Source organism: Vulpes vulpes, chromosome 3, assembly GCF_048418805.1.
Source record: "Vulpes vulpes isolate BD-2025 chromosome 3, VulVul3, whole genome shotgun sequence".
Taxonomy (NCBI): Eukaryota; Metazoa; Chordata; class Mammalia; order Carnivora; family Canidae; genus Vulpes; species Vulpes vulpes.
In genome coordinates this window covers 85753423-85761987 of record NC_132782.1, presented here as the reverse complement: position 1 = coordinate 85761987, position 8565 = coordinate 85753423, and positions in this window count along the sequence as shown.

Sequence of the window (8565 nt, the reverse complement as noted above, 5' to 3'; positions counted from 1 at the left end):
TCTGGATGGGCAGGAATGCAGGCAAGCTGACCCTGAAACCGCACCAGGGTCCACTCTCAGCCCAAGTGGAAAAGAGAGGTTGGACACTCAGGTGCATTAGCCAGACCGCTGCCGCAAGGGCTCAGACTGTTGGCCTTACTTGACAAAGGCTGACCCTGGGGCTTGGCTGCCTAGAGGCAGCTGGGATTCAGCCTTCAGGCATTGGCCCCAGAGCCTGCGTTCCTCATCCCTACTGACTTCCTCTCTGCGTAGTTTTAGGGTTTCCCTGATGGGGCTCTGTGAGGGGGGGTGGCGAATAAAGGGGCGAGGATGTGAGTGAAGCACAAGCCGGGAATGTCAGATGCAACAGCCCAGGACCCGCAGGGAGGCAGTGTGGCTGGGGCCGGGGAGACGTGAGGCAAGTAACAGTGAGCTCAGAGAGCCTGCAGGGCCAGGCCCATGGAGCCCCAGGGGACACATTACTATGAAGCTGCACAAGCGTGGCTGCAGGTGCAGAGGGTCAGACATCTGCATAATGCCCACTGCTTTCAGTAAGTGGCTGTGGAGACAGACCCCAAGTGGCCCCCGTGATCTCTGCCCACTCTCATCCCCTCCTGTGATGTGGGCTGGCCCGAGGCTCCCCTCTAGCTAGTAGAATACTGCAGAGATGTTGGGAGTATACAAGACGTAATTAAGGTTCGAAATCCATAGATTTTGAGTTAATTGGAAGGGAGATGATCCTGGGTGAGCTTGGCTTAGATAACAGCCCTTTCAAGGGGGACTTGGTCTCTTCTGAGGCTAGAAACTCACTCCCGCCATCCTTGCAGAGGCAAACAGCCATGTTGTCAATGGCCTCTGGGGATGGCCCCGGGGCAGGGGACCTCTGGCAGCCTTTAGGATCTGAGGGTGGCTGAAACAGCCAGTGAGAAGCTAGGGAAGTGAGTCCATCCAACAGCCCAAAGGCCCAGCAGTGAATCTTTCCCCGCTCGGGCTTCCAGGTGGGTACACAGCCTGGCCACATGTTGGCTACGGGCTCATGAATTGTTTTAAGTTGCTCAATCTGTGGTACTTTGTCGTGTAGCCTAGAAAATGAATACAGTAGGAGATTTCTAACATATGTGTACGTGTTGATTTTCCCAGCACAAATGGGGACCGGCAGGCAGAGGGAGTGGGAGAAGCAGGCTCCCCATTGAGCAGATAGCCTGACATGGGGCTTGATCCCAGGACTCTGGGATCATGACCTGAGCCAAAGGTAGACGCTTAACCATTTTTTTAAAAGATTTTATTTATTTATTCATAAGAGACAGAGAGAGGCAGAGACACAGGCAGAGGGAGAAGCAGGCTCCATGCAGCGAGCCCAAAGTGGGACTCGATCCCGGGTCTCCAGGATCAAGCTCTGGGCCAAAGTCAGCACTAAACCGCTAAGCCACCAGGGGTTCCTGATGCTTAACTATTTGAGCCACCCAGGTGCCCCTGGACTGGTGATTATTCACAAAAATGGGCAGGTGCCTGTTGCAGTGCTCACACACAAAAGCCAGGTAAGGAGCGGGCTTCAGGACGCCTGGGTGACTCATTGGCCGAGCATCTGACTTCAGCTCAGGCGTGATCCCGAGATCCCAGAATTGAGTGCCACATCAGGCTCCTGAGGAGCCTGCCTCTCTCTCTGCCTATGTCTCTGCCCCTCTCTTTGTGTGTCTCTTGAATAAATAAATAAAATCTTAAAAAAAAAAAAAAAAAAAAAAAAGGAACGGGCTTCACTACATATTCCCAGGTCGGTAATATATCACCCAAGTGTCCTGAAGAGAAGACATCACCATGAAGATTCAGTCCTTCATTTCTGGGTAATAAAATTTCTAGAGATCTTGCTAATCTTAATGCAACGCTAATAAGGCAAACATAAATTTTTAATAATACTAATAGATGAAGTCACAATTTTGTAATGATAGGACTAGGTTAATCAATTATATAAAAAAAAAAAACCCAAAGATGGGTTTTGGAACACCCTTCAGCAAGACTTTAAAAATGCATTGTTATAGGGGCACCTGGCTGGCTTAGCCAGTAGAGCATGTGACTTTTTTAGGGAGAGAGAAAGTGCATGTGCACAGGGTAGGGGATGGGGGAGGGTAGGGAGGTGGGTGAGGAGAGGGAGAGAATCCTAAGCAGACTCCCCACTGAGCATAGAGCCTAACGCGGGGCTTGATCCCACAACCCTGAGACCGTGACCTGAGCTGAAACCAAGAGTCAGATGCTTAACCAGCTGCACCCCCTAGGTGTCCTGAGCATGTGACTCTTGATCTTAGGGTTGTAAGTCTGAGCCCCATGTTGCATGTAGAGATTACTTAAAAATAAAATATTTTTTAAAAGATGTATTGTTGGGCACCTGGGTGGCTCAGAGGTTGAGCCTTTGGTTGTGGTTGTGATCCTAGGGTTCCTGGGATCAAGTCCTGCATCAGGCTCTCCACAGAGAGCCTGCTTCTCCCAGTGCCTATGTCTCTGCCTCTCTGTGTCTCTCTTGAATAAATAAGGAAAATCTTAAAAAAAAAAAAAAAAAGAAAAAGATGCATCATTTTAGGGAAGACATAAGGTTGCAAAGAACTAAAATCTATGTGAAGGGTGTGGGTTTTACAAATCTGACTGATGCAGGAAATGACATTTCTAAAAAGCAAATTTAGTCTGATGGCCTAGCTCCAGCCCTCACCAAGAATCCATCTGTAACCAAAATGTCCTAACTTGGCTAGTTATAGATGGTACCCTTTTTTGTTTGGGGCCTTTAACCCTGGAAAAATACCAAAATAAATATAGCCATAACTCTAGCAAGGTTTTTTTTTGTTTTGTTTGTTTGTTTGTTTTTGTTTTGTTTTTTTTTTTAAGTAAAGGAAATTGGGATACCTGGATGGCTCAGCGGTTAAGTGTCTATCTTCGGCTTAGGGCATGATCCTGGAATCCTGGGATCAAGTCCCATATCGGGCTCCCTGCATGGAGCCTGCTTCTCCCTCTGCCTATGTCCCTGCCTCTCTCTCTCTGTGTCTCTCATGAATAAATAAACAAAATCTTAAAAAAAGAAAAAAAAAACCCTCTCTTTTTTCAAAAAAGTAAAGGGAATCATGAAGATGATGTTGATAGTTATATTTTTTTAAGATTTTATTTATTTGGGCAGCCTGGGTAGCTCAGTGGTTTAGCGCTGCCTTCAGCCCAGGGTGTGATCCCGGAGACCCAGGATCGAGTCCCATATTAGGCTCCCTGCATGGAGCCTCCTTCTCCCTCTGCCTGTGTCTCTGCCTCTCTCTCTTCCTCTCTGTGTCTCTCATGAATAAATAAATAAAATATTTTAAAAAAAGATTTTATTTTTTTATTTGGGGGAGAGCACAGGCAGGGGGAGAAGAAGAGGCAGAGGGAGAAGCAGACGCCCTCCTGAGCAGGAAGCCCGATGTGCGGACCAATACCAGGATGCTGAGATCATGACCTGAGCCAAAAGCTGACTGAGCCCCCCCCCCCCCCCCGCAGGCAACCCAATGATGATGATATTTAGTGAGAAATTATACATACTTTCTGTGCTGAGGTGTTTGCAATAACTAACCATGCCCTATTTATAACAGGTTAAGTTGTTGAAGAGAATTACGTTATTTGTAGCTGTGTTTTAGATGTGAAAAGAAAGATTTGTGAAATTTGATTCATAAGAGCTTAAACTGAGTATTAAAAAAGTATAGGGAGTGTGGATGTCCTCTTCATGCCTGATGCTCTGGGACAGTTAGGAACCTACATAGTCAACCAGGGAAAGATCTAGGTTCCAAAATCTGAGCATGGGGCCTGGCCTTCCATCAAACAGAGACATCTCTTCTATTATAGTAAGAGGACAGAGGGCCTGGGCATCTCCATGGAGATGCAGAGATCTCCAAGTAAAAAAAAAAAGCAAATTGCACAACAAAACATAGAGTGTCCACGAGGGGGAAAAGTCAAGCCTAGTAAATCACATGTGCATCTAACTCCTAGGAAAGGATCACCAGATCCACTAGAAACCCTTTCCTGTGTTACGTATGGGGACAGGACTGTCCTTTCTTACTTGATGTCAATGCAGATTCCTGTACAAGGTTCCGGGCAGTACCCAGTGCTTGGAGACAGTGACCACGTGCCATGCTGGATGCCCACTCTGTGTCACACACACACACACACACACACACACACACACACACAATCACCTCTCACAAAAATCTGATGAGGTTGCTACAGTTATGACCCCATTTGACAGGTGAGGAAACAGCCCTAGGTGGGCTCCAGGTTAGTGGGTCCAGGGAATGGAGGTCTGGAATTTGGACAGCCTGACATCCTGGAGCCTGTTGACTCTGTCTGGGAAGGAGGATCTGTCAGAAACAATAACAAAACCAGTCAACTCAGGTTCCCTGGGAAAACGTGCCAAGTGAGTGATGTGGGAGGAGGAGGAAGGGCTGACCTGCGTAGGAGCTGCTTCTCATGGTCAGTAGCTCTCAGATGCTACACTGAAGAGCTTGGATTTTGTGCTGCAGGCAGTGGAGGACCGCTGACTCTTTTGAGCAATGAGAGCAGAGCACAGCAGCTCCGAAGGGTGATTCTTCCCAGCTTGGTATGGGAGGAGCCCAGAGAGCCTGGATATGCTCGGGAGGCTTGGCGGTGACAGAGGGACAAGAAGGTTGTGTCATCTCTAAAAGAAAGACCTCACAATTACATCTAAATAAGGTTTGGGTTTTGTTTTATTGTGTTGTGTGTGTATGTGTTTTTTTTTTTTTTTTTTAAAGGAGAGACTACACGTCCTGGCTCCTGTGCATCCTGGCTCCTGTGTGCAGGCATATGGGAGGGGGATGTATTTTCACTGCAGGAGGCTTCTCTGAAACTAGAAGACTAAGGGTTGCATATGGGTAGCACCACAGACCACATGTTGTTCTGCAGTATCCAGTTTTTCTCACTGTAATGATGTGAATTTCAGATAGGAGCTCAGATTGGAAAGCGGATTCCTCAGCGATGCAGTATGTGGGATGCAGTGAGGATCCAGTCTGCATTTCACACCCATGACAACTTTTGGCCTGCAGCAGTCAGGTAGATGAACAGGACCCACCATGGACAGAGTGGGCCCTGCTGGGCTTCTCCCAACAGCTCTTGCTTTTCTGGATCCTGCCACCAGTCTTATGCTCAGCTCCTGGCACCCGCTCTCTCCTGGCAGAGGTGTAATGTACATTTCCCTTCTTAGGTCTATGTTGGAACCCCAAAAGGAACTTGACCGAGAAAAGTCAGGGCAACAACCCATAGAAATGAATGAATGATGGTTGTGAAGGGTTCTTGCTCTGATGAGGGGGCCATCACCTCATGGATAAGGCTACAATCCTTGCTCCACCTGTCCCTACTGACAGTTTCCTGGGACGCAGGATGAAACCTGGCACCGAGCCTTTGTCTTTGGTGCCAGTCACATTTTGTCCTTACCTGGCTCACCCTACTCTTCCTACCTCTCATAAGTCATGGATTTGACCAGGGATGGCGTTAGCAGTGTTATTAAAAGGGCTTTGTCTTAACTGCCAAAGACCGAGTCTCATGGGTGGTGCCTCCAGCTTCTTCCTGGTGGCTGGACTCCATGCTCAGAACTTGAGAATCTTGGAACAGGGGAGGATTGTGAGGCTGTGTTCTATCCCCTGCCTAGTTCCTCCTGGGCCTCCCTGCCCCGCAATGGCTCCTCCCCTGGGGCCTTCTCCACTTTGCCTTCATGTCAGCCACTGCCTGTCTTCTGCTGGAGCATAAGGGGACCATTCCCAGCTCGGTCCTCAGGCTCCCTCCCCAGGCCCAGGGGCAGCTCACTGAAGTTAGCCATGACAACAGTGCAAGCAGCAGGTAGGGGCCACTGGACAGGGTGGGCAGGCTGGCCAGAGGACAGGGGGTTGGGGCCTTTCAGCAGAGGTGGCCTCTTTTGGGGCCCCCGTCCGCTCACCCCTCCAAGCCAATCAGTTTCACAAAGCTCCTTTTTATTTTGTTTATTTTTATTTTTTATTCATAGACAGAGAGAGAGAGAGGCAGAGACACAGGCAGAGGGAGAAGCAGGCTCCATGCAGGGAGCCTGACGTGGGACTTGATCCCAGGTCTCCAGGATCATGCCCTAGGCTGAAGGCGGCACTAAACCTCTGAGCCACCCAGGCTGCCCCACAAAGCTCCTTAATGAAACCATGTCAAAGCCTCTTCTTCTGCTTCACTCTGCAGCTTGCAGAACTGAGTTCTGGGAGTTGCTGGCCAAACAGAATAAGGGCTGAGAAGGAAGGCCAGAACCCTTGGAGGCCCTGCAAGGGGCTATAGAAATCCCCAGCTGGGGCAGCTCACAGGGGTCCCTTGCTGACCTAAGCAAGTGACCTGTCATCTCAGCTTGGGAATGGTCATCTGCTTTCTCCCAACCAAAAGAGGCCCAGGTGTCCCTGAATTCAGTGCTCTGGTAAATGGTAACAAGCTCACCTTGGTTTCTCTTTACTGTCACAAATTAAACAATGGTGACAGATTTCAAAGGGAAATACCTTCTGTAAATCTGAGTAACTTTCACTGACCTCGGAGAGGGTACAGAAGTTTTGGAGGTGCATCTTTTTCCCTGAATGATACTCTGTAATCACAAAAACCACTGCGTGAGATCCCAAAGGGCATTAATCATCTTCATGGACATCTTCCTTACACTCTGGGCACTCTTGGTTTTTTAAAACCAGGAATGGCTTTCTGGGATGATCCATACCTATTTCTAGCCTGAAGAGAGATGCACGTCATGGTGTATGGGCCAGAGCTCAGTCCTGGCGGCAGGAGGCTCTGGTTTGGCATCCTTACCAGCCACATGATCATGGGCAAGTGACCTTAAGGTCAGCACTTGTTGAGGACCTACTATCCCAGGTAGGGGGGGGGGCGGGAGTGGGGTGGGGTGGGGTGGGTGGATGAGACACTATCCTGGCCCAAAGGGGTTCAGCGGGCCTGACTTAGTGGAGAGAAGGCACTTTCCTTATGTGTAAAATCTGTCATGGCCCTGATAGGGAACCCCACACGGTACCCAACACGTGTGTGACCAGGGCTGGGTTTCTCCCCGTAAGTTCTGTTTAGAAATGGTGATTCTGTCATTGTGGGAAGTGACAGGGTAGAAATGCCCCACAGCGGGGACACTGTTAAGAGTTGTGAAAGGATGCTGGAAGCCTTAGTGTAAGAAAGCCGGGGTTACAAAGCTCAGATGGGAGCTATTCTCACTTGTAGAAATCCGGCTGGCAACCCACTGTTATCCCAACTTCAGCCACTTCCTCTGTGTGCCGCCCTCAGCATCCAAATTTGGCTGCAGTTTTCTTGGACTCCCCCAGCCCCCGATCAAGCAGTCTGGGAAAAGCACCTGGCTCTGTTACACCAAATATGGCAGAACTAAAAGGCGTTAAATCAATTTTGCACGTGGTTGCCACACTGGCGTTTGACTTTGTGGTTTTGCCTATTAATCCAGATCCGTCCGTTACATCCACTTATACAGAGCTGCTTTCCAGGGCTGCCGAGTACAGCTACTTGGAAATATACTTGGCTAGAAACTTGGCATCCAGGATTTGCGGTTTGTTCTTGTGAGAATTGTTGGAAAATGTTGACTTAGACATTTTCTGTGTTTTACTGTATGTGTTCTACTGAGTAGACCTATGGAGCAAGGACCACCTCTTAGAGAATGAAGGGCATAGGACGCATTTAAAGATAATAATATGTATTATGTGTGCTGAGATTTACAAGGTGACCCAGCATGAAACTGTCATCTGTGTTGCATAGAAACATAGGTGCTTAATTTATTAAAATATTCAGAAATATGCACCTAGTAGGATTGTAAGGTTTACCAAATGTTTATCTAAGATAAACATGAAGCAAATATTTGGTGAGCGCCTTCCCTGAGCCAGGCACTTGTGGTTTGTGACAGCCTTGGATTTTGAAATATTTGCTGCTGCTGCTTTTTTCCCCACCCCCCCACAATCCCAACCATGTGAGATGCTAGTTTCCTGAATGTGCAAGACACTCACATGATGGGTAATCAGCAGTCTGCAAAAAAGGCCACGAGGGATCCCTTGGTGGCTCGGTGGTTTGGTGCCTGCCCTTGGCCCAGGGCGCGATCCTGGAGTCCCGGGATCGAGTCCCACGTCGGGCTCCCGGCATGGAGCCTGCTTCTCCCTCTGCCTGTGTCTCTGCCTCTCTCTCTCTCTATGTCTAATAAATTAAAAATCTAATTCTTAAAAAAAAAAAAAAAAGGCCACGATCCTTGTTTTGGTTTCCTCTAGCTACATCTGAGGGAGCTCTTGGTGACTGTCAAGGTCTGGAGGACAGTGGTGCCTCCCAGGTGGGGGCCAGCACGTACGCCGACTCACCAGGTCCCCTACAGGGTACTCCCAGTGAAGCCATGTACACATAGCAGTTAAAATCATATTTACTTACTTTTATGGAACTGGCAATACTTACAATTTTTTTTAACGTACACATGATATGGACGTGCAGAATTGCAGCTGAGAAATGTGCACAAGGGAAGATTGTTCCAAGTCTTTTTTTTTTTTAATTTTTTTAATTTTTTTTTTTTTTTTTTTTTTTTTTTTTTTT